The sequence below is a fragment of the Somniosus microcephalus genome, unplaced genomic scaffold (assembly GCF_052327205.1).
Source record: "Somniosus microcephalus isolate GS21.2 unplaced genomic scaffold, FLI_Smic_1.0 scaffold433, whole genome shotgun sequence".
Lineage (NCBI taxonomy): Eukaryota > Metazoa > Chordata > Chondrichthyes > Squaliformes > Somniosidae > Somniosus > Somniosus microcephalus.
In genome coordinates this window covers 61,184-86,157 of record NW_028225620.1, presented here as the reverse complement: position 1 = coordinate 86,157, position 24,974 = coordinate 61,184, and the positions used below count along the sequence as shown (strand labels likewise).

At 51.4% G+C, this 24,974-nt stretch overlaps 1 protein-coding gene across 2 annotated transcripts in view; it reads left to right on the top strand.

The window, feature by feature from the left end:
* Positions 1-5,766: 5,766 nt before the first annotated feature.
* LOC147081766 (acetylcholinesterase-like) overlaps positions 5,767-24,974 on the top strand; it is a 39,931-nt gene continuing 20,723 nt past the window's right edge. Inside the window, exon 1 of one of the 2 annotated variants that reach the window (XM_085980699.1) lies at positions 5,767-5,886. The gene's annotated coding sequence lies outside the window, so the exon portion shown is untranslated. Of the gene's footprint in view, positions 5,887-19,040; positions 19,141-24,974 lie in introns of those variants that run through there. The other variant, XM_085980697.1, reaches the window with a different exon arrangement.

The window sequence follows — 24,974 nt, the reverse complement described above, 5'->3', positions numbered from 1 at the left end:
CTTTGAGACGTCCTGAGGTGGTGAAGGGCGCTACAGAAACGCAACTCTTTTCTTTTTCTTTCTCTAGAAAGGAGCCAGCAGAGACACAATGGACTGAATGGTCTCGTTCTATGCTTGCTGCTGCACCAGATATGATTGAGGGAGCTGGTCTGTGCGACACTTTGAGATAATTTCCCAAGAAGTCAGCACTGAATCTGCAGATCAGCACATCCTCGACTGAACCTGCCCATCAACCCTACTCCCGCAGCAGATTTCTTTCTCTCCTGAAAACCACGTTATATTTCTCAATCCTTGGCAGACAGTGGATTAGGTTTACAGTTTATAATTGATTTACTTGGAGCTAAAGCCTTCGAATGAATTCCTCTTCATTCTTCCATTTAATTTAATTAACATTTTCCGATAAGTTTTTTTTTAAAGAAAAATGTAGGCTTGCTTTCTTTCATGGAGCAGAAAATGCACATGAGCAGTCAGCCGTGCTTGTTATTTAGCATTTGGAAACCCAGGAGAGGTTGGGCATTGACCCCTTGGTTTGATTTAGCAGAGTAGGGATGCCTATCCTGGCACAGGGTGATGGTTGAATCGATGGACAAACAATGCTGACTTGTGCAGGGGAAAAGGGGACACATAGTCCAGTGTAAAGGCCGGACATAAACACTTGCTATACACGCAAGCCATTGCATGTACATACATATTATATAAAGACAGAAATATGCCGGTTATAAAGTACTTTTGGCCGCGTATAGAGGGCTTGTTTTGTTCTTGCGGAACGGAGGTGAAGGGTCAAAGATGAAATTTAACTCAGAAAAATGTGAAGTGACACATTTTGGTAGGAAGAACGAGGAGAGGCAATATAAACTAAAGGGTACAATCCTAAAGGGGGTGCATGAACAGAGAGACCTGGGGGTATGTGTGCACAAATCATTGAAGGTGGCAGGGCAGGTTGAGAAAGCCGTTAAAAAGGCTTACGGGATCCTGGGCTTCATAAATAGAGGCACAGAGTACAAGAGCAAGGAAGTTATGATGAACCTGTATAAAACACTGGTTCAACCGCAACTGGAGTATTGTGTCCAATTCTGGGCACCGCACTTTAGGAAGGATGTGAAGGCCTTAGAGAGGGTGCAGAAAAGATTTACGAGAATGGTTCCAGGGCTGAGGGACTTCAGTTACGTGGATAGACTGGAGAAGCTGGGGTTGTTCTCCTTGGAGCAGAGAAGGTTGAGAGGAGATTGGATAGAGGTGTTCAAAATCATGAGGGGTCTGGACAGAGTAGATAGAGAGAAACTGTTCCCATTGGCGGAAGGGTCGAGAACCAGAGGACACAGGTTTAAGGTGATTGGCAGAAGAACCAAAGGCGACAGGAGGAAAAACTTTTTTACGCAGCGAGTGGTTAGGATCTGGAATTCACTGTCTGAGAGGGTGGTGGAGGCAGATTCAATCATGGCTTTCAAAAGGGAATTGGATAAGTACCTGAAGGAAAAAAATTTGCAGGGCTACGGGGAAAGGGCGGGGGAGTGGGACTGACTGAAGGGCTCTTGCAGAGAGCCGGCATAGGCTCGATGGGCCGAATGGCCTCCTTCTGTGCTGTAACCAGTCTATGATTCTAAAGCTCAATGTGCGGGACAGCACTATGGCTGGATAAAAGGAGATCAGGAATCGTGTGTCCTCCAGTTTGGGTTTGAAGAGGCAGTAGGTGGTTGGAAGAAGGGAAGGCCGAGGGAGGTGAGGAGTTCCGCAGCTTTGAGCCCCTAGAGAAGAATGAGTTGGAGCAAGAGATGGTGCGATGAGTCTCGATTGCAACACAGGGAAGAGAACGAGTATGTAGGGTGGAGATAAGAGAGGACACTGACCAAAGTAATATTGATGAAAGACAGACAAGAACAATTGAGATCCAGAGATATAGAGAAGTTGGAAGCTCGAAGTAGGGAAAACATTCCCACCGGGGGGCAAGACTTCCCTTGTATAGGGGTATGAGGGATGGTCTGAAAGAGCCTTCTAAATATAAGAACGTGCATTTATATGGTGCATTATTATTTCCCTCAGAAAGGTACCAAAATATTTCATATGGTATGAATTACAGAGTGCAGTTACTGTCGATAATGTATCATAAAGCCACGTGTAGAAATGGGAGCAGGACACATATCTAGGGATGGACCTGCAACGTGTACAGACTTGTAGTTGTGCAAATGTGAATATACAATGCACAGACATGCATAAAAATACTAACAAATAGATCAAATAGCAATAGAACGTGTGTTTACATTATGTAAATACAAGCATATGCCACACACAATCACCCACACTCACAACAGGTTCAACTTTTAGATTCCCCTCTTTTCCATTTTGAGGCTCTGCTTGAAAACTCGCCAGATTGTTTTTGCACTCATTGCTTAAAAGTTGTAATATCTGAGACTGTACTCCTGTTTGACGGATGTGAAAGATTTAATTCTATACTTAATTACTGTCCTTTTGTTTTATAGTCACTCAGATTTTTTGTATCATTTATCGCACAACCGGGTGTCGGGCAACTATAAGTGCGTATACAGCGACACCCTCTGGTCTACACTTCCTGCACATACGCCTGTTAATTACACAAGTGGGGGAGTGTCAAAACTAGGGGTCATAAATATAAGATAGTCACTAATAAATCCAATCGGGAATTCAGGAGAAGGTTCTTTACCCAGAGAGTGGTTAGTAGGTGGAAATTGCTACCACAAGGATAGTTGAGGTGAATAGCGGGCAGCACTCTCACCTCTGAGTCAGAAGATCGTGAGTTTAAGCCCCACTCCAGAGACTTGTGCATGTATTCCAGGTAGACACTTCCAGTGCAGTACTGAGGGGGCGCTGCACTGTCGGAGGGGCAGTACTGAGGGAGTGCAGCACTGTCAGAGGGGCAGTACTGAGGGAGCGCCGCACTGTGGGAGGGGCAGTACTGAGGGAGCGCCGCACTGTGGGAGGGGCAGTACTGAGGGAGCGCCGCACTGTCGGAGGGGCAGTACTGAGGGAGTGCCTCACTGTCAGAGGGGCAGTACTGAGGGGGCGCTGCACTGTCGGAGGGGCAGTACTGAGGGAGCGCAGCACTGTCAGAGGGGCAGTACTGAGGGAGCGCTGCACTGTCGGAGGGGCAGTACTGAGGGAGCACCGCACTGTCGGAGGGGCAGTACTGAGGGAGCGCTACACTGTCGGAGGGGCAGTACTGAGGGAGCGCTGCACTGTCGGAGGGGCAGTACTGAGGGAGCGCTGCACTGTCAGAGGGGCAGTACTGAGGGAGTGCTGCACTGTCGGAGGGGCAGTACTGAGGGGGCGCTGCACTGTCGGAGGGGCAGTACTGAGGGAGCGCCGCACTGTCGGAGGGGCAGTACTGAGGGAGCGCTGTACTGTCGGAGGGGCAGTACTGAGGGAGCACCGCACTGTCGGAGGGGCAGTACTGAGGGAGCGCTACACTGTCGGAGGGGCAGTACTGAGGGAGCGTTGCACTGTCGGAGGGGCAGTACTGAGGGAGCGCTGCACTGTCAGAGGGGCAGTACTGAGGGAGTGCTGCACTGTCGGAGGGGCAGTACTGAGGGAGCGCCGCACTGTCGGAGGGGCAGTACTGAGGGAGCGCTGCACTGTCGGAGGGGCAGTACTGAGGGAGCGCCGTACTGTCAGAGGGGCAGTACTGAGGGAGTGCTGCACTGTCGGAGGGGCAGTACTGAGGGAGCACCGCACTGTCGGAGGGGCAGTACTGAGGGAGCGCTGCACTGTCGGAGGGGCAGTACTGAGGGAGTGCAGCACTGTCGGAGGGGCAGTACTGAGGGAGCGCCGCACTGTCGGAGGGGCAGTACTGAGGGAGCGCCGCACTGTCGGAGGGGCAGTACTGAGGGAGCGCTGCACTGTCGGAGGGGCAGTACTGAGGGAGCGCCGCACTGTTGGAGGGGCAGTACTGAGGGAGCGCTGTACTGTCGGAGGGGCAGTACTGAGGGAGCGCCGCACTGTCGGAGGGGCAGTACTGAGGGAGCGCTACACTGTCGGAGGGGCAGTACTGAGGGAGCGCTGCACTGTCGGAGGGGCAGTACTGAGGGAGCGCTGCACTGTCAGAGGGGCAGTACTGAGGGAGTGCTGCACTGTCGGAGGGGCAGTACTGAGGGAGCGCCGCACTGTCGGAGGGGCAGTACTGAGGGAGCGCTGCACTGTCGGAGGGGCAGTACTGAGGGAGTGCAGCACTGTCGGAGGGGCAGTACTGAGGGAGCGCCGCACTGTCGGAGGGGCAGTACTGAGGGAGCGCCGCACTGTCGGAGGGGCAGTACTGAGGGAGCGCTGCACTGTCGGAGGGGCAGTACTGAGGTGGTGCTGTACTGTCGGAGGGGCAGTACTGAAGTGGTGCTGCACTGTCGGAGGGGCAGTACTAAGGGAGCGCTGCACTGTCGGAGGGGCAGTACTGAGGGAGCACCGCACTGTCGGAGGGGCAGTACTGAGGGAGGGCTGCACTGTCGGAGGGGCAGTACTGAGGGAGCGCCGCACTGTTGGAGGGGCAGTACTGAGGTGGTGCTGCACTGTCGGAGGGGCAGTACTGAAGTGGTGCTGCACTGTCGGAGGGACAGTACTGAGGGAGCGCCGCACTGTCGGAGGGGCAGTACTGAGGGAGCGCCGCACTGTCGGAGGGGCAGTAGTAAGGTAGCTCTGCACTGTTAGAGAGGCAGTACTGAGGGAGTGCTGCATTGTTAGAGGTGCTGTCTTTTGGACGAGACGGATGAGGCCCCCGTCTGCTCTCTCAGATGAATGTAAAAGATCCCACGGCCACTATTTTGAAGAAGAGCAGGGGTGTTCTCCCCGGTGACCTGGCCAATATTTATCCCTCAATCAACATCACTAAAACAGATTATCTATTCATTATCACATTACTGTTTGTGGGAGCTTGCTGTGTGCAAATTGGCTGCTGCATTTCCTACATTACAACAGTGACTACACTTCAAATGTACTTCATTGGTTGTAAAGCGCTTTGGGATGTCCTGAATTCGTGACAGGCGCTGGAGAAATGCAAGTTCATTCTCTTTAATGGGCATCTGTCTCAGAGTGGGATGGGGGCAGGAGGGGTGCGGTGGCTGTGTAATAGCTACACCCTGGACATTTTGTTTTATTGTACAGCAAACTCAATTTTGATCCTGAAGGGCCGGTGTGATTCATTCTTGAAAAGTTCAAGTACAGAACTGGGAGCTGGAATTGGCATTATTGGTGCCCACAGACCGTGGTGTTCCAATTGTAGTTAATTGTCAAAAAAGAGAGAGCATGTTCAGCAGACAATACAGAGAGGGGCAGGATCCAGGTGGAAATGAAGGACTTCAAAGGAGAGATATATGTTTACAACACAGAAAGAAAATGAAGATCACGATTCATTGCGTGCACCGTGTTAAAATTGCAAATGTCAGTTTCATTGAGAAATAATAACACATTGGTCTTTTTTTTAAAGAGAGGAACACATCTTTTGTCGTGCTAGATGTCTGAGAAATAGAATGCTTTAACAATTTTGAATGTGGCATTAATTTCTCCTCCCGCAGCCGCTCGCTGTTGGTGGTGGGGGGGGGGGGGGGGGGGGGGTAGAGACAGGTGGCGAACACTCGCTCAGCTCCGAGCAAGCAGTCAATCCTCCCCATCTCCCTCTCCCCATCCAAGCACAACTGCGGACACTGGGCCCCCGCAGTGTCTCAGCAAACATCGCGAGATTCTTCCCATTTGCTCATCATCATCATCATCATTATTATTATTTCCCCCCCCCCCCCGCTCTCCAGACACACAACACAACCTTGGATCAAACGACACAGACAGCAAGCAAGTCTGTCCTGTCCTGCTCGCTCATTGTCTCCGAACACCTGCAACTGACTGTCCAGTGTGCGTCTCCCCAGTCAGACACCGGTAAGGCGCCTGTCTCGCCTCGATTCATTTCTCCATTCTGCACAGAATGCATGCGGTTTTAATGAGCAGGGACATCTCATTCTGTGTGTGTGTCTCTCTCTCCCTCTTATTTTGAATGCATCGCCTTTTGGGAAGGGGCTGTGGGGAGGAGGCTGTGAAATTACCATTGCAGTCTTTCAGTTGCAGTCGGCGTGCAAGAGCTTGACAGGAGCTGTTTCATTGTGTGTGTGTGTGTGTGTGTGGTGATTGTTGCGAGCGAATCCCACAGGAATATCCATTTGAATCGGTGGTGTGTGTGTGCAAGGCTCTGAAAATGTGCAAGGCATCACCTTGCACGAGAAATAGAGAGGCAGGAAGCAATCGATCCCTCTCAGTGCCCATGGCAACACCATCATAATAAGGCGCCTGTGGTTGACAAAAAAAGACTTAAGGTTGTTTTCTTTTTAACCCTAGCTGCAGCAGGTGATGGGAAAGAGTGCTAAATATCACCCTGCCAAATCCCCAGCACCTTCTGACAGTGCTGGCTGCCGGCAGCAGGGACCCACACGGCTGGCATGGATGTACGTTCGCGAGAGATTTTAACACAGGCGGCAGTCGTTGTGTTTGAGTAACATTGAGGCGGAAGGGACAGAGTGGGAGGAGTGTGGTACAAACGGGTTAAAGCGTCTGTTGGTTGGATAATCATTCCTGGGCCTTTTCCCACCAGGGCTTTCACGCCATGAACTCGGTCTGGAGTCCAGTAGCTGTTGTCAGGCCCACTCGCGGCCCTCTGGTGGCGTTGCTCATCGCGACAGCAGCTCCGTTGAGCAAAGTGTGAGGAGCAACCTGTTACAGGAGAGAGAGCGAGTGTGGGACTGGCAGGAAGGGTGCCCTCTTGTGCAAGAACTTTAACAGATTATTTTTACACCTGCGTGCTTGGTACTTCAGTGAAGTGCAACAAAAAAAAATAGGCCGTCTCCAAATGGTTAAGTGCAAGGGACAGATCGGGGAGGGGCATTCTGGTCAGGGGTAGTGTTCTCCGAATGACTGCACGCTCTGCTAGAAGCTGCTGCCCAGTTACTGTGGGGAGCAGCCTTTTCCTTTTCATTTAATGCAGCTTGTAAGAATGATTTGTTTTTGCAGTGATTTTGCTGATGAAGATGAAAGGTGGAGCACTTTCCATTTCAGGTACCAAGCATGCCCAGACCAGAGGATGCAAAGTAAAGGTCCCTCTGGAACATTAGGAGCAGGAGGAGGCTATTCACCCCCACCAGCCTGTTCCGCCATTCAATTGGATCATGGCTGATCTGTACCTCAACTCCAATTACCAGCCTTTGCTCCATATCCCTTGATATCCTCACCCAACAAAACCTATTGATCTCAGTCTTGAAGATCCAGATGTCCCGAAGCATCCACAGACATGTGGGGGAGAGAGTTCCAGATTCCCACCACTCTTTGTGTGAAGAAGTGCTTCCTGATTTCACCCCTGAACGGCCTGGCTCTAATTTTAAGGTCCTGCCCCCTTGTTCTTGACTCCCCCGTGAGAGGAAATGCTTTCTCCGTATCTCTCCTGTCGGATCCTTTTAACATTTTGAACACCTTGATCAGATCACCATTCCATCTTCTAACCTCAAGGGAGCCTGATGGCTGATCCCACTCCTTGATTCACACATCAACTTCAGCATCCCAATGCAGCAAGAAACCACCCCCCTGCGATATTAAAGTTAGCGCGTTAATGCATCCCAAACGGGTTCTTCGTGATCCATGAAAGGAAGGGGCTTGATCATTCTCATTCCGTGCTTAAGCTGTTAGCAATCCAATGGAACACTTGTAATGAATCTTTGGGTCGAGAAGGCGTAGGAACATAGGAACAGGAGGAGGTCATTCAGCCTCTCGAGCCTGTTCCGCCATTCAATTACATCAGGGCTGATCGGTATCTTGACTCCATCTACCCACCTTGGTTCTGTAACCCTTAATACCCCTTACCCAACAAAAATCTATCAGTCTCAGTTTTGAAATTTCCAATTGATCTCCGGCCTCAACAGCTTTTTGGGGGAGAGAGTTCCAGATTTCCACCCCCCTTTGTGTGAAGAAGTGCTTCCTGACATCACCCCTGAATGGCCTGGCTCTAATTTTAAGGTTCTGCCCCCTTGTTCTGGACTCCCCCCACCAGAGGAAATAGTTTCTCTCGATCCACCCGATCAACTCCTTTAATCATCTTCAACACCTCGATTAGATCACCCCTTAATCTTCTAAACTCGAGGGAACACAAGCCCAGTCTGTGAAACCTGCCCCTGTAATTTAACCCTTTTAGCCCCGGGTATCGTTCTGGTGAATCTGCGCTGCTCCCCCTCCAAGGCCGAGATATCCTTCCTGAGGGGCGGGGCCCAGGACTGAACACGGTCACTCCAGGTGGGGTCTGTGTAGTGTCAATGTGGGGCTGAAGTTACTAGGGGAGGACTTTATTGAACTCTGATATTAGAGGGCCATGTACTGTCCAACAATAGAACCAGCATGGAATGAATCGAGTGGTTTCCCAGTGAGCCTTTACTCGGCTATCTATTCAGAGACGGCTACAAATGCTTCTTCCCTATTGTGTGGAGAAGGAGTCAGTGTCCACAGATGTGATAGAAGGCCTCGCCCCTCCCTATCTCTGTAACCTCCTCCAGCCCCACAATCCTCCACAAGATCTCTGCGCTCCTCCAATTCTGGCCTCTTAAAGGTGCTATATAAATGCAAGTTGTCATTGTTGTTGTTGGACGGGGGTGGGGGGGTACGAGTCCTAATCAATAACAAGCAGTCTAACAACACAGGCTGTGGTGGGGTCGAGAGCAGTGATGGAGAGGTAGAGCTGGGTTTCGTCAGCGTACATGTGGAAGCTGAGCCCAAGGGGGCGATCTCGCCAGCCCTGGGGAGGCGGGTATGGAGGCGGAACTGCCGGGAAAATGGCAGAATCTGGGGGCGGGTACCCATCCTGCCCCCAACCCGCCTCTGTGCCATCTTCCCAGGAGGCGGGTAGCCGACCCGCGCCAGGTCCCGTCTCCTGGAGGCGGGAAGGGGGTTACAGCCACTCAACTGCCTGTTAACAGGTAGTTAACAGGCAGTTAACAGGTAGTTAACAGGTAGTTAGCAGGTAGTTAAGAGCATTATCCCCATTTTTCCACCAGAGGACGTTGGGAAACCCCGCCAGGGTCACCGAGGCGAGTAGTTGGTCTGCGGGGGTCTGCGGGGTGCAAAAGTGCGCTGTGGAGGTGAGTGATGGGTGCAAGTGTGGAGAGGTGAGTGAAAAGTGATAGAAAATGTTTACTTACCTTTGTTTCTTCCTGCAGGCTTCAACACTTGGGGAACCGGAGACTCCCGCATCTCACCGGCAGAGATGACAGATGGCTGCTGCATTCTCCGATGCAACAACCATCTAATTTCTGCTCAGCAGATAGGTTTGATGAGTCTTGAACACAAGGACTCATCAAACAACAGAGAATGTCAGTGTTTGACAGTTTCACAGAGCTGTCAAACGATGACAATTCATCTGTCAAAATTTTTTGTCGGATGAAGCGACATATGCTGACGTTCTCTGTAACTGGCTTCCCTTTAATTGGCCTGCTGGGCCCACTGGGCGGGCTTAACAAGGTCAATCAAGGGAAAATAGCGTGGATTGGCCGTAAACATAGAAATATAGAAGATAGGAGCAGGAGTAGGCCATTCGGCCCCTCGAGCCTGCTCCGCCATTCAATGCGATCATGGCTGATCATCCAAGTTCAGTACCCTGTCCCTGCCTTCTCCCCATATCCCTTGATCCCTTTAGCCTTAAGAAATATATCCAACTCCTTCTTGAATATATTTAATGAATTGGCCTCCACTGCCTTCTGTGGTAGAGAATTCCACAGGTTCACCACTCTCTGGGTTAAGAAATTCCTCCTCATTTCTGTCCTAAAAGGCCTACCCCTTATCCTTAGACTGTGACCCCTGGTTCTGGATTCCCCGGCCATCGGGAACATCCTCCCTGCATCTAGTCTGTCCAGTCCTGCCAGAATTTTATAAGTTTAAATGAGATCCCCTCTCATTCTTCTAAACTCCAGCGAGTACAAGCCCAATCGACCTAATCTCTCCTCATACGTCATTCCTGCCATCCCAGGTATCAGTCTGGTGAATCTTCGCTGAACTCCTTCCATGGCAAGAACATCCTTCCTCAGATAAGGCGACCAAAACTGCACACAATACTCAAGGTGTGGTCTCACCAAGGCCCTGTACAACTGCAGCAAGACATCCTTGTTCCTGTACTCGAACCCTCTCGCTATGCAGGTGCAGCAGGCGGTTAAGAAGGAAAATGGTATGTTGACCTTCGTAGCGAGAGGGTTCGAGTACAGGAACAAGGATGTCTTGCTGCAGTTGTACAGGGCCTTGGTGAGACCACATCTTGAGTATTGTGTGCAGTTTTGGTCGCCTTATCTGAGGAAGGATGTTCTTGCCATGGAGGGAGTGCAGCGAAGATTCACCAGACTGATACCTGGGATGGCAGGAATGACATATGAGGAGAGATTGGGTCTATTGGGCTTATACTCGCTGGAGTTTAGAAGAATGAGAGGGGATCTCATTGAAACTTATAAAATTCTAACGGGACTAGACAGACTAGATGCAGGAAGGATGTTCCCGATGGCGGGGGAGTCCAGAACCAGGGGTCACAGTCTAAGGATAAGGGGTAAGCCATTTAGGACTGAGATGAGGAGGAATTTCTTCACCCAGAGAGTGGTGAACCTGTGGAATTCTCTACCACAGAAGGCAGTTGAGGCCAATTCATTAAATATATTCAAGAAGGAGTTAGATATATTTCTTAAGGCTAAAGGGATCAAGGGATATGGGGAGAAAGCAGGGACAGGGTACTGAGTTTGGATGATCAGCCATGATCTCATTGAATGGCGGAGCAGGCTCGAGGGGCCGAATGGCCGACTCCTGCTCCTATCTTCTATGTTTCTATGTAAGTCGATGGAGGCGGGACTGAAACCCGACAAGCAGCAGTCCCGCCTCCAACACGCCCCCATTGGCAAAATCAGCCCCCATGTCTCTGAATGATGTCACCAGGGGCAGTGTGTAGATGAGGGAGAGGAGGTGGCCAAGGATAGATGGTTGGGGGACTCCAGAGGTAATGGCGCAGGGTGGGCAGTGAAGCCATTACTAGCGATGCTCTGGCTATGATTGGATAGGTCAGAGTGGAAGTAAGTGAAGGCAGTCCCGCTAAGCTGGAGGAGGATGGTGTCATCGGCCAGGTCAAAGGCTGCAGATAGGTCAAGGGGAATGGAGAGGGATAGGTCACCCCGGTCACAGTCACAGAGGATGTAATTTGTGACTTTGTTGAGGGCTGTTTCAGTGCTGTGGCAGAGGTTGAAACCAGACTGGCGCGATTCAAACGTGGAGTTGCAAGAAAGGTGCGCATGGATTTTGGAGGCGACAACATGATCGAGGAATTTTGGAGAGGGAAGGGAGGTTGGAGATGGTGATGGCAAGGAAGGACAGAGGATGTTATTTATGTCTTTTGGTGCTGTTTCAGTGCTATGGTAGGGTCGCCCGAAAGATGGGCATGGATTTGGGAGGTGACACTACCTTCAAGGACTAGAGAGGAAAGCAGGTTGGGGATGGGGTGGTAGTTTGCAATGGCAGAGGGGTGGAGGGTGGGTGTTCTGAGGATGGGGGGTGCTGACGGTGGTTTTGGCAGCACCTGAGAAGAGGGAACCATTTACAATGTTAATCTAATAGCAAAATACTGCGGCTGCTGGAAGTCTGAAATAACAACAGAAAATGCTGGAAACACTCAGCAGGCCAGGCAGCATCGAGAGAGAAACAGAGTTAACGTTTTGGGTCGAACCCGTCATCAGAACAGGCAACATGTAGACGAGGGAGAGGAGGTAGCCAAGTATAGATGGTTGGGGGACTCCAGAGGTAATGGTGCAGGGTGGACAGTGAAACCATTACTGGAGATGCTCTGGAGATGTTAATCTAACTTGGAGGCCAGGAAGGGAAGTTGAGCAGTTCATCCGCTTAGTAGGAATGGGATGGAGGGAGCAGGTGGTGGGTCTCATGGATGCGAGGAGCTCGGAGAGGGCATGAAGGTAGATAGGAGAGAAACTAGAGAATGACGTGGGTTCAGGGCTAGGGTAGGGGGGAAACCTGAGGTAAGATTTGACTTCATTGGATAAGAAGAAAAGGGGAGACAGCCTTTGCTCTATTAGTTAGGAAATATGTGCATACACATCCACCTCTGCATGTATACATGTTACTTCAGTTCAGTGCAGAGATGAGAAAAGCTGGGATTAGAGCAGAGAAAGTCAAGGGGAGATTCAGTAGAGATGTTAAAAATGATCAAGGGTTTTGATAGAGTAAATAAGGAGAAAATGTTTCCACTGGCAGGAGGGTCGGTAACCAGAGGACACAGATTGAAGATAATCGGCAAAAGAACCAGAGGGGAGATGAGGAGAATGTTTTTACGCAGCGAGTTGTTGTGATCTGGAACACGCTGCCTGAAAGGGCGGTGGAAGCGGATTCAGTGGTAACTTCCAAAAGGGAATTGGATAAATACTTGAAAAGGAAAATATTGCAGGGCTGTGGGGAAAGAGCAGTGGGGAGTGGGACTAATTGGAGAGCTTGTTCAAAGAGCCGGCACAGGCACGATGGGCCCAATGGCCTCCTCCTGTGCTGTAAGATTTTATATAAATTTACATGAATACATATATTTTACCTGGTATATCAAATAAGTACATGAATACTTCATTCATGTGTATACCACATGTGGATATTACTCTACTTTTTCATATATAGCAAATATTATTCATAGATTCAAATATCGAAAATAGATACGTGAAATAGGATGCATAATTCAAACATGAATATATTATACTACATCCATATATTGTAGCTGTGAATGTGTACATATAAACGTAATAAACGTGCCTTTAGCTATCTAGGCCCTAACTCTAGAATTCCCTGCCTAAACCTCTCCGCCTCGCTCTCCTCCTTAAAACCTCCCTTCTGGACCAAGCTTTTGGTCACCTGTCCGAATGTCCGCTTCTTCAGCTCGGCGTCAGTTTTTTGTCTAATTACACTCCCGTATAACGCCTTGGGGATGTTTCACCTCGCTGCAGGCGTTCACAGCACTTTATTTATTTCATTATTTATCGGGCCCTGTTCTTTTGGACCTTTCAGTTTGAAAATAAAGGAAAGAGAACTGGACGGATCCTGTAAGGACAGACCCCACATGGAGCAGAATCTGCGGAAACCTCCATCCCTAATGTCACCTTCAGTGAAATTAGAGAAGCATCTGACAGATTTTAAATAAGCCGCTTAATATAACCGGAGCCACTTCACATAGAGGGCGTTATATGTTGTTACCAAGGAGCGAAATGTGTCCCCCTAAACTCAGTGGCCTGTGAATGGTGATGTGTAAATCCTCTGATCTTATTAATAGATGACTCTCTCTCTCTCTCTCTCTCTCTCTCTCCCCCGCGGAAGGCTGTGTTACTGGAAATGTAATTACACTGCTGTGTAACCAGTCCAGGGGAGCTGGCAGCTTCACTTAATCCAGTTATGCTGCATTCGCCCACCCCTTGAGAGGGGAATTAACGGAGTGAGTTCATAGAATTGTGCAGGCGTACCGAGTAAACATCCAATAATTCACTTCCATTGCGTTTCGAACTTACTTCATTGATGATATTGAGTAATTGTGGAGAAAATTGCAGGTTTGACATAACTGGGAAACAGGATACATATACACAGACACAATCTGAGCTATCAGCCAAGGTTAGACAGATATAGAGATACGGAAGAGGGAGTCAAATCAGGAAAGGCATGGATAAGGATATTGAAATGGATAGAGAGTCCGATATAGAGATAGTCAGACAGAAATAGAGAAATGTAGATAGAGTGGCTGATACAGAGAGTCAGCCAGAAATATGAGAGTGCAGATAGAGTCAGAGATAGACTTGCATTTATGTAGCACCTTTCATGACCACCGGATGTCCCAAAGTGCTTTACAGCCAATGAAGTACTTTTTTGAAGTGTAGTCACTGTTGTAATGTAGGAAATGCGGCAGCCAATTTGCAAGCTCCCACAAACAGTAATGTGATAATGACCAGATAATCTGTTTTAGTGATGTTGATTGAGGGATAAATATTGGCCCAGGACACTGGGGATAACTGCCCTGCTCTTCTTCGAAATAGTGCCCGTGGGATCTTTTACGTCCACCTGAGGGAGCAGATGGGGCCTCGGTTTAATGTCTCATCCGAAAGACAGCACCTCCGACAGTGCAGCACTCCCTCAGCACTGCACTGGAGTGTCAGCCTAGATTTTTGTGTTCAAGTCCTGGAGTAGGTCATCCAAAGCTCGGCTGCCCATGTCCTAACTCGCACCAAGTCCCGTTTGCCCATCACCCCTGTGCTCGCTGACCTACATTGGCTCCCGGTTAAGCAGCGCCGCGATTTCATAATTCTCATCCTTGTTTTCAAATCCCTCCGTAGCCTCGCCCCTCCCTATCTCTTAAAATCTCCCCAGCCCCACAACCCCCCAAGATACCTGCGCTCCTCTAATTCTGCCCTCTTGAGCATCCCTGATTATAATCGCTCAAACTTTGGTGGCCGTGCCTTCCGTGGCCTGGGCCCTAAGCTCTGGAATTCCCTGCCTAAACCTCTCCGCCTCGCTACCTCTCCTCCTTTAAGACGCTCTTTAAAACCTACCACTTTGAGCAAGCTTATGGTCAACAGCCCTAATTTATCCTTATGTGGCTCGGTGTCAAATTTTTTTGTCTTAAAATACTCCTGTGCAGCGCCTTGGGACATTTTACTATGTTAAAGGTGCTATATAAATACAAGTTGTTGTTGTTGTTGAAGCCACAACCTTCTGCCCCAGAGGTGAGGGTGTTCCCAACTGAGCCATTGGCTGAGAGAGGCAGACCTGGAGATTGATAACGGATAGAGAGAGGTAGTCAAATGAATAGAGAGTAACGGGGAGTTATTCAAGCAGAAATAGAGAGTTACAGATGGAAATAAATCAACATAAATCGAGAATTACTGATATGCAGATAGCCCATCATAAAAAGAGAGTTCAAGATAGAGAGTAAAACAGGAATAGAGATACAGATTGAGTGAGCTAGTAAAACAGGAATAGAGATACAGATTGAGTGAGCTAGTAAAACAGGAATAGAGATACAGATTGAGTGAGACTAACAAGATGGAGAGATAGACATAAATAGTGCGTTAAAGATAGACAGATGGAGAGTTAGACAGAAATAGTGCGCAGACAGGAAGATGGATACAAAATAAAGCGAGGGACAAAGGTAAGATAGATTGACATCGAGTGCTCTCTCCTGACAGGCAGAGCTTGATTCACAAGCCTCAGTATAACTCTGGTCCTGCCAGCTGTGGTCGCTACCCTATAACTAGTTTGTGGAACAGAGACACGCCGTGTCGGTCGCCTTGTTCTGTTTAATTGACGCCTCCAGTGTTGGCGGGTTTTCTTTAAACTCTTGAGTTTTGGGGCGAGATATTTTAGTCAATCATTTTCTGCGCGTTTACTGCAATTAAAATTTGAAACATCTTCGGGGAAATTTTCACCTTGAAATAGTAGACCGTCAAAATTTAAAAATAAATAAAATCACTGTATAGAACCGTGACAGCGAAGTTATTACCCGGGAGCGACGGGAAAGAATTTCCGCAATTGGAAAATCTATCATGAGATCCTCTAAATTCAGACTGGGCGATGACAGCTGGCGCTCCTCTTAACACTGCGCCCGACCTCCGCATGCCAACTGCATGGGGTGTCAATGACAGGCCACACGGAATACTTGGGGAAATGTCACCGGAAAGAATGCCGATGCTATTCACGCAGAAAGGCAACATGGGTCTATTGTTACTCTCCCAGCTTCCTCCCCGGTATAATTAGCCCAGCTCTGGTGTTTACCTCTCCAGCTCGCCCAGAATCCACAGGAAGATCTCAGATGCAATGTCTGGCTGATTGGAAACGCCTGTCCTGTTCCTCTGGCGCGCGCCAGCGGCTAGTTTGCAGTTTCTCTGTTGCGGCAGTGTGGCTTTGTTGGGCTATTTCAGCCAGTTCCTGCCGGCGTGTTTCTGGATCGGTTGGAGTGGGCATCTCTGAAAAAGAAAGACTCGCATTTACACCGCGCCTTTCACCACCTCAGGACCTCCCAAAGTGCTTCACAGCCAATGAAGCACTTTCTGAAGTGCAGTCACTGTTGTAATGTAGGAAGCGCGGCAGCCAATTTGAGCACAGCAAGATCTCACAAACGTCAAAGTGATAATGATCAGATAATCTGATTTTTAGTGATGTTGGTTGAGGGATAAATATTGGCCCAGGAAACCCGGGAGAACTACCCTGCTCTGCTTCCAATAGTGGCCGTGGGATCTTTTCCGCCCACCTGAGAGAGCAGATGGGGCCTCGGTTTAACGTCTCATCCGAAAAACAGCACCTCCAACAGTGCGGCACTCCATCAGTACTGCCCCTCTGACAGTGCAGCACTCCCTCAGTACTGCCCCTCTGACAGTGCGGTGCTTCCTAAGTACTGACCCTCCAACAGTGCGGCGCTCCCTCAGTACTGACCCTCCGACAGTGCAGCACTCCCTCAGTACTGCCCCTCCGACATTGCTGTGCTCCCTAAGTACTGACCCTCCAACAGTGCAGCGCTCCCTCAGTACTGACACTCCGACAGTGCTGCGCTCCCTCAGTACTGCCCCTCCGACAGTGCAACACTCCCTCAGTACTGCCCCTCCGACAGTGCGGCACTCCCTCAGTACTGCCCCTCCAACAGTGCGGCACTCCCTCAGTACTGCCCCTCAACAGTGCGGCGCTCCCTCAGTACTGCCCCTCCGACAGTGCGGCACTCCCTCAGTACTGCCCCTCCGACAGTGTGGCGCTCCCTCAGTACTGCCCCTCCGACAGTGCGGCACTCCCTCAGTACTGCCCCTCCGACAGTGCGGCACTCCCTCAGTACTGCCCCTCCGACAGTGCGGCACTCCCTCAGTACTGCCCCTCCGACAGTGCGGCGCTCCCTTAGTACCGCCCCTCCGACAGTGCAGCGCTCCCTCAGTACTGCCTCTCCGACAGTGCGGCGCTCCCTCAGTACCGCCCCTCCGACAGTGCGGCGCTCCCTCAGTACCGCCCCTCCGACAGTGCGGCACTCCCTCAGTACTGCCCCTCCGACAGTGTGGCGCTCCCTCAGTACTGCCCCTCCGACAGTGCGGCGCTCCCTTAGTACCGCCCCTCCGACAGTGCAGCGCTCCCTCAGTACTGCCTCTCCGACAGTGCGGCGCTCCCTCAGTACTGCCCCTCTGACAGTGCGGCGCTCCCTCAGTACCGCCCCTCCGACACTCCCTCAGTACTGCCCCTCCGACAGTGCTGCGCTCCCTCAGTACTGCCCCTCCGACAGTGCGGCGCTCCCTGAGTACTGCCCCTCCGACATTGCTGTGCTCCCTAAGTACTGACCCTCCAACAGTGCAGCGCTCCCTCAGTACTGACACTCCGACAGTGCTGCGCTCCCTCAGTACTGCCCCTCCGACAGTGCAACACTCCCTCAGTACTGCCCCTCCGACAGTGCGGCACTCCCTCAGTACTGCCCCTCCAACAGTGCGGCACTCCCTCAGTACTGCCCCTCGACAGTGCGGCGCTCCCTCAGTACTGCCCCTCCGACAGTGCGGCACTCCCTCAGTACTGCCCCTCCGACAGTGCGGCGCTCCCTCAGTACTGCCCCTCCGACAGTGCGGCACTCCCTCAGTACTGCCCCTCCGACAGTGCGGCACTCCCTCAGTACTGCCCCTCCGACAGTGCGGCGCTCCCTCAGTACCGCCCCTCCGACAGTGCAGCGCTCCCTCAGTACTGCCTCTCCGACAGTGTGGCGTTCCCTCAGTACTGCCCCTCCGACAGTGCGGCGCTCCCTCAGTACCGCCCCTCCGACAGTGCGGCGCTCCCTCAGTACTGCCTCTCCGACAGTGCGGCGTTCCCTCAGTACTGCCCCTCCGACAGTGCGGCGCTCCCTCAGTACCGCCCCTCCGACAGTGCGGCACTCCCTCAGTACTGCCCCTCCGACAGTGCTGCGCTCCCTCAGTACTGCCCCTCCGACAGTGCGGCGCTCCCTCAGTACTGCCCCTCCGACAGTGCGGCGCTCCCTCAGTACTGCCCCTCCGACAGTGCGGCGCTCCCTCAGTACTGCCCCTCCGACAGTGCGACGCTCCCTCAGTACTGCCCCTCCGACAGTGCGGCGCTCCCTCAGTACTGCCCCTCCGACAGTGCGGCGCTCCCTCAGTACTGCCCCTCTGGCAGTGCGGCACTCCCTCAGTACTGCACTGGGAGTGTCAGTCTGCATTATGCAACCTCTGTCTGAAAGGCGAGAGTGCTACCAGTGAGCCGAGGCTCACTCTAGCAGGACAGAATGTTGACATGAAAAATGCTACCTTGACTTTGCAGAGGGTAGTGGATTGGGATTGTATGATGCACACTGGGAGAGATTCCCTCTGACCTATCCGGGTCTGTGGGCCACTGTCGGAGGTGCCGTCTTTCGGATGAGATGTTAAACCGAGGCCCCGTCTGCCCTCTCAGGTGGATGTAAAAGATCCCACGGCACTATTCGAAGAAGAGCAGGGGAGTTCTCCCCGGTGTCCTGGGGCCAATATTTATACCTCAACCAACATCACTAAAAGCAGATTCGCTGGTCATTATCACATTGCTGTTTGTGGGAGCTTGCTGTGCACAAATTAGCTGCTGCATTTTCTACGTTGCAGCAGTGAATACAAACGGCTATGTCACGCTTTGGGACGTCCTGAGGTCGTGAAAGATACTATATAAATGCAAGTCTTTCTTTTATAAAAAAAAAATGGTCTGAAGTATTATAAGTGTGATATTGTCCAGCGGGATCCAGCTGTATTTTACCATTTTAATACATTCAGTAGACGCCTAATTAACACGATACACTCAAATGTCAGGGCCGACTTGATGTCAAGAGGTCAGCCGAGGGGTTAGGAAGTTACATTTCCCTTGACGGTTTTTTGAAAGCTAGCCTGGCCAGATGAACAAGAAAACCCCTGTGACTCTAAAACAGTGCAGCCTCTCTCTGGCCAGAGGGCCCTCACTCCCCCTTATTAGGAGCCACTAAGTCTCTCCCCCCCCCCCGATTTGCATCGACGCTCAAACCTTGGAGTGTTCCTGCGGGACAGCTGCTGCCTTTAAATAGCTTCAGCTGGTGCAGGGGGCTTGAAGCAACTCTGACTGCTGGTATCGATGCCGGTATGTGTCCTCTTATTCATTTCTGTCTGTCTCTAGGTAACAATTATCGGGGGGGGGGAAATGGGCAAGAACGAAGGGTTTTGATCAGGGTAGAAAAGGGGAAGCTGGGATTGTTCACCAGCGAGCAGAGAAGGTTAAGGGGAGATTTAATAGAGGCATTCAAAACTCTGTGGGGTTTTTGATCGAGTGGATCGAGATAAACCGTTTCCAGTGGCAGGTGGGTCGGTAACCAGAGGACACAGACTTAAGATAATTGGCAAAAGAGCCAGAGGATGAGAAGAGAAGAATTTTTTTTTACGCAGCTGGATCTGGAACGCGCTGCCTGAAAGGGCGGTGGAAGCAGATTCAATAGTAACTTTCAATTAAGGGGAATTGGAGAAATACTTGAAAAGGAGAAATTCACAGGGCTGTGGGGAAAGAGCCAGGGGGAGTGGGACTAATCGGAGAGCTCGTTCAAAGAGCCAGCACAGGCACGATGGGCCGAATGGCCTCCTCCCGCGCTGTAAGATTCTATCATTCTAAGAAAGCGGGGGGGGAGAGGGGATAAAGATTGTCTTTATTATGTCCCACAGAAAGATTTAGCCCCATAACTAGTTGCCACTAATTGAGGTGAAAGGGCGTGTAATCCGCTCCGCAGTTGTCGTAATTGAGGCGTAACCCCTTTATTTTAAAAGAGTGAATGCCTCTGATAAACGGCACAGAATGAGGGGGAAGGGGCTACGCCTCATCGGCGATGGTAATTTCTAGATTTCAAGCGTGTTCTTCGCAACATTATATAAATCGATAAGCGGCGCAGCAAAAATCTGTCAATGGCCGATCTTGAGTGGCGTTGCACCCGGGAAGTCAAGAGCGAAAAGGAAGAAAGCCTTTCATTTCTCCAGCGCCTTTCACCACCTCAGGACGTCCCAAAGCGCTTCACAGCCAATGAAGGACTGTTTGAAGTGTGGTCACTGTTGTAGTGTACTGTTGTACTGTTGTAATTTAGGAAACGCTAATTTGCGCACAGCAAGCTCCCACAAACAGCAATGTGATAATGACCAGATAATCACTTTTTAGTGTTGCTAGCTGAGGGATTAATATCGGCCAGGACTGGGAGAGAACTCCCCTGCCCTTCATCAACTTAGTGCCGTGGGATCTTTTATGTCCACCTGCCTTTGATCTGCCGTCCGTTGAACGCGATAGACGGATATTCATGCGCACAGATTTCCTGTATGCGCTGGCGGCCAGCATGATCCCCACCTCTGCCACAGTTACTTAGAAGATGTAGAACTCTAGGATCATTGGAATAGCTGGAGGCCATTCAGCCCCTCGAGCCTGCACCCCCATTCAATCAGATCTTCATTGCTGATCTGTATCTCAACTCCATTTTTCCGCCTTTGATACCCTTACCCAACAAAAATCTATCGATCTCAGTCTTGAAATGTTTTCAGTTGACCCCCCCCGCCGAGCCTCAACAGCTTTTTGGGGGAGAGAGTCCCAAAGATCATAACAAGATCATAAACCTGTGACGCAAGGGTGAAATCTTACTGAAGTCCTGATTTGTGGAGCAGTGGAAGGTAGATTTGATCCTTGGACCCCCCCCCCCCCCCAAGGTGAAAGGTCACTGTCACCGCCCACACGGGCTCTCAAAAACAAATGTTTAATGTGGTGCAGCCTGCTGATCATCCATGTCTAGCCTCACTTACGCAGGTGAGGTAATGGTGGCCCAGCATCAGCTAAAGCCTTGAGGGGAGCAAACAGCCCCCCCAAGAAAGGCCTACAGATTAAAGTAGCAAGGACTGGTAGCCCCTTATTGAACGCAAGTATTATTAGTCGGCCTGCCAAATCCCATCTATCCTCATGACAGTCAGGAGCTCTGATGAATAATGTTTGGGATGTAATTGTGCAAGTGTTGTTTCGGAATGAGTCCCAGAAGTCCCATTGATCTCCCTCTCACGCAGTCCCCACATCGGTTCAGAATCCAATAACCACCTTCCTGCCTTTTGAAATCCTGAGGGGGAGATTTCCTGGGTCTGGGGGTGAAATTAGACTTGAGGCGGTAGCTCAAGACGGGCGATAGCGAATCAGGCGCCTGCTTTTCACTGCGCCCGAAGACCGATTTCATCCCTTTTGTTGACTGTCTTTACAAGCTCACTACAAGTACTAAACAGAGAAAATCTCCCCACTGCAATAAATAAATGGCACCCCCTCAAATGGGATCCCACTCTCCCTCCCTCCACTTTAAGGGTGGCTCTCCCAATTAAACAAAGAAAGATCTTGCATTTCTACAGCGCCTTTCACATCCGCAGGACGTCCCAAAGCGCTTCGCGGCCAATGAAGTACTTCTGAAGCGCAGTCACTGTTGTTCTGTAGTAAAACACAGCAGCCAGTTCACACACACACACAGCAAGATCCCACAGACAGCAACTGAGGTGAATGGCCCCAACCAGTCATTTGTTTGGTGACGCTGGTTGAGAGAGAAAAGCCGGCTGGGACACCAGGGAGAACCCCCCGGCTCTTCTCTGAGATAAAATAATCCTTCAAGACTCACCGTGATTTAACGTCTCATCCGAAAGCTGCACCCCTCTTAAAACGGGAGGGTCCGGCCAATTGTCTGAACGGCGATATGGCACTGTGTTGCCCAAGCCCAAGAAGTCCCCTCAGTTTGATCGCCGGTCTCCGCTTTTTTGGCTGAACTAATTCAACGCAGAAAAGTGTGAAGTGATACATTTTGGTAGGAAGAACGAGGAGGGGCAATATAAACTAAAGGGTACAATCCTAAAGTGGGTGCAGGGACAGAGAGACCTGGGGGTATATGTGCACAAATCGCTGAAGGTGGCAGGACAGGTTGAGAAAGCCGTTAAAAAAGCTTACAGGATCCTGGGCTTCATAAATAGAGGCAGAGAGTACAAAAGCAAGGAAGTTATGATGAACCTTTATAAAACACTGGTTCGGCCTCAACTGGAGTATTGTGTCCAATTCTGGGCACCGCACTTTAGGAAGGATGTGAAGGCCTTAGAGAGGGAGCAGAGGAGATTTACAAGAATGGTTCCAGGGATGAGGGACTTCAGTTATGTGGATAGACTGGAGAAGCTGGGGTTGTTCTCCTTGGAACAGAGAAGGTTGAGAGGAGATTTGATAGAGGTGTTCAAAATCACGAGCAGTCTGGACAGAGTAGATAGAGAGAAACTGTTCCCATTGGCGGAAGGGTCGAGAACCAGAGGACACAGATTTAAGGTGATTGGCAGAAGAACCAAAGGCGACGTGAGGAAAAACTATTTTACACAGCGAGTGGTTAGGATCTAGAATGCACTTCCTGAGAGGGCGGTGGAGGCAGATTCAATCACTGCTTTCAAAAGGGAGTAGGATAAGGACCTGAAGGAAAAAAATTTGCAGGGTTCCGGGGAAAGGGAAGGTGAGTGGGACTAGCTGAAGTGCTCTCGCAGAGAGCCGGGACCGTCTCGATGGGCCGAATGGCCTCCTTCTGTGCTGTAACCATTCTATGATCTCAGCCAATGCGTCAATCCTATTAGCCTAAGTGCCTCTGTGATCGGGAGAGATAAATTTCATGGTGTTCCATCGCCGGATCATTAGCCACTAACCGCTGCCGGAAAGTGGCTCTGTGCCAATTCCGGGTGAGAGCAGAATCGGCCTGGGGTAAATCCCCCTGCGGTCGAAGAGCCCGGAGCTCATTTACCAATAGACACTGCATTATTTTGATGGCAGTTTTCTCCCGAAGCTTTCTGAGAGCACAGACTGTTGCTAGGGAACGGGCATGATGCCTGTCAGTGGGCTGTTCTACCATGGCTGGCATCACAGCCACGCCTCATCCTGCCCTCACCAGACAATTGCACGCAAGCACAAGTTCTCAGCCGTGGCTGAGTGGGTCGCACTCTCACCTCCAAGGTTGTGAGCCAAAGTCCCACTCCAGAGTCTTGAGCACAAAAATCTAGGCTGACACGGCAGTGCAGTACTGAGGGAGCGCCGCACTGTCGGAGGGGCAGTACTGAGGGAGCGCCGCACTGTCGGAGGGGCAGTACTGAGGGAGCACCGCACTGTCGGAGGGGCAGTACTGAGGGAGCGCCGCACTGTCGGAGGGGCAGTACTGAGGGAGCGCCGCACTGTCGGAGGGGCAGTACTGAGGGGGCGCCGCACTGTCGAAGTGGCAGTACTGAGGGAGCGCCGCACTGTCGGAGGGGCAGTACTGAGGGAGCACTGCACTGTCGGAGGGGCAGTACTGAGGGACTGCTGCACTGTCGGAGGGGCAGTACTGAGGGAGCGCCACACTGTCGGAGGGGCAGTACTGAGGGAGCACTGCACTGTCGGAGGGGCAGTACTGAGGGAGGGCTGCACTGTCGGAGGGGTAGTACTGAGGGAGTGCCGCACTGTCGGTGGGGCATTACTGAGGGAGCGCCACACTGTCGGAGGGGTAGTACTGAGGGAGCGCCGCACTGTCGGAGGGGCAGTACTGAGGGAGGGCTGAACTGTCGGAGGGGCAGTACTGAGGGAGCGCTGCACTGTCGGAGGGGCAGTACTGAGGGAACGCTGCCACTGTCGGAGGGGCACTACTGACAGAACGCTGCACTGTCGGAGGGGCAGTACTGAGGGAGCGCCGCACTGTCGGAGGGGCAGTACTGAGGGAGCACTGCACTGTCGGAGGGGCAGTACTGAGGGAGTGCCGCACTGTCGGCGGAGCCGTACTGAGGGAGCGCTGCACTTTCGGAGGTGCAGTACTGAGGGAGCGCCGCACTGTCGGAGGGGCAGTACTGAGGGAGTGCCGCACTGTCGGAGGGGCAGTACTGAGGGAGTACCGCACTGTCGGAGGGGCAGTACTGAGGGAGCACCGCACTGTCGGAGGTGCAATACTGAGGGAGTGCCGCGCTGTCGGAGGGGCAGTACTGAGGGAGTGCCGCACTGTCGGTGGGGCAGTACTGAGGGAGTGCCACACTGTCAGAGGGGCAGTACTGAGGGAGTGCCACACTGTCGGAGGGGCTGAGGGAGCGCCACACTGTCGGAGGGGCAGTACTGAGGGAGCATTGCACTGTCAGAGGGGCAGTACTGAGGGAGCGCCACACTGTCGGAGGGGCAGTACTGAGGCAGCGCTGCACTGTTGGAGGGGCAGTACTGAGGGAGCGCTGCACTGTCAGAGGGGCAGTACTGAGGCAGCGCTGCACTGTTGGAGGGGCAGTACTGAGGGAGTGCCGCACTGTCAGAGGGGCAGTACTGAGGGAGTGCCACACTGTCGGAGGGGCAGTACTGAGGGAGCGCTGCACTGTCGGAGGGGCAGTACTGAGGGAGCACTGCACTGTTGGAAGGCTGTACTGAGGGAGCGCTGCACTGTCGGAGGGGCATTACTGAGGGAGCACTGCACTGTCGGAAGGCCGTACTGAGGGAGCGCTGCACTGTTGGAGGTGCCGTCTTTTGGATGAGACGTTAAACCGAGGCCCCGTCTGCTGTCTCAGGTGGATGTAAAAGATCCCATGGCCACTATTTGAAGAAGAGCAGGGGAATTCTCCCCGGTGTCCTGGGCCAATATTTATCCCTCAACCAACATCACTAAAAAAACAAATGATCTGGTCATTATCACATTGCTGTGTGTGGGAGCTTGCTCTGCGCAAATTGGCTGCCGTGTTTCCTGCATTTCAACAATGACCGCACTTCAGAAGTATTTAATTGGCTGTAAAGCGCTTTGGGACGTCCTGCGGTTGTGAAAGGCGCTATAGAAACGCAAGTCTTCCTTTACCATTCCCTGCCGGAAAATGCCTGGATGTCGGGTGAGAAGATCGGGCTGTGATAGCCCCCGGAACCCCATGGTCGAATAAGCGTGCCCAGGTCTGAGGAACAGCCACTTGAGC